This window comes from Orycteropus afer, unplaced genomic scaffold (genome assembly GCF_000298275.1).
Source record: "Orycteropus afer afer isolate SDZICR_OR568_19922 unplaced genomic scaffold, OryAfe1.0 scaffold00237, whole genome shotgun sequence".
NCBI lineage: Eukaryota > Metazoa > Chordata > Mammalia > Tubulidentata > Orycteropodidae > Orycteropus > Orycteropus afer.
Window position 1 is genome coordinate 463,389 of NW_006921824.1, and position 1,561 is coordinate 464,949.

Sequence of the window (1,561 nt, forward strand, 5' to 3'; positions counted from 1 at the left end):
AGGAGTGGCTGGTGGATTTGAACCTCCAGCCTTCTGGTTAGCAGTCAAGTGCCTTAGCCACTATGCTACCAGAGCTATTTTGCTGAGGGAAAAATGTAAGATTATTTCTTTGCTAAATACACTGGGAAAGAATGTATGCAAGTGTGTTGACAAGTTTAGTTTGCATGCAGTTATATGCATGAATATAGGCTTCTTTTAAGGACAATTCCACAAACAACCTGGAAAATTAGATTAATTAAGGCACCTTAATTATAGATTAGGAACCTACAATGCTGAACTGAATATAGATGAGGTAAAAATGATGATACGAAGATTAATTATAATTAAGTGATTGTTCAATAAGAACTTTATGATTTACTTCTATTTTCATAGTCCTGGATTTTCTGTTAACACAAAATTAACTGTAGTTGTGAATTTATTTTTGCCTAATATATTTAATGCATGTTGTGTGTGTGTTTGCAGGTACTCATGACTAATTTTTAAATAATCCTTCTATTTAAGTAACATGCCACTTCACTATTTATTCATATGAATAAATTTATTCCTGCATATTCATATCATGCATTATGAGAAGTGTTTAATGTTTTAAAACATTAGATCTTACTCTTAGTTATACTATAAGCTCTTAGTTTCAATTAAATGTTACTTATATTAAAAAACCAAACCAAACTCACTGCCGTCGAGTCGGATCCAACTCAGAGACCTCTCCTTGGGTTTCCGAGGCAGTATCACTATAGAAGTAGATTGCCCAACTTTCCTTCTGAGGACTGGCTGGTGGATTTGAACCGCCAGCCTTCTGGTTAGTAGTCAAATGCCTTAGGCATTACACCACCAGCACTCCCTACTTATATAAAAGGAAATAAATTATTTCTAGTTCTCTGTAAGTAGGAACAAGCGCTTTTGGCCAAGCTTTGTTGGTTCTTCAATGAATCTGAAATCAGAGCTTCTTTATGGGGTAGAAACTGATGTAGTTTTTCTAATACCTCTGCTAGAAAACTTAGCTTCTGAATGACCTCCGAGTGCTTTGCTACTGTTTTTGTTCATCTTTCTACTCCTTTCTTCCATTTAAAAAATAATGTTAAAGAAAAACTTGTACTGAATTGCCGTTTTAGTTCATAGTTGTCTTTCATAAATAGGCCAACAAGAAGTACACAGTTATTGTATTAGTAATATTCTGTTTTAACAAGTTTTTCTCTCATAAAATTTGAATTATAATATTCTATTACTTTCTTATTTTTCTTTCAGTTGTGAATAAAATTGTTTTGTAAAACATTCAAAACACATTTATCACAATTTATGAAGTTTTAGATCTTAAACTTTTTGTTTTGGTGATGATCTTTCCTTATAATTAAAACAAAATTAATGATTTTCTAGCAAAATCATGAAATATTGTAACCTAGAAATAGAAAGGGAGCTCTGGTAGCACAGTGGCTAAGGCACTTGACTGCTAACCAGAAGGTTGGCAGTTCAAACCCACCAGCCACTTCTCAGAAGGAAGATGGGGCAATCTACTTCTGTAGTGATACTGCCTCGGAAACCCAAGGAGGGGTCGCTATGAGTC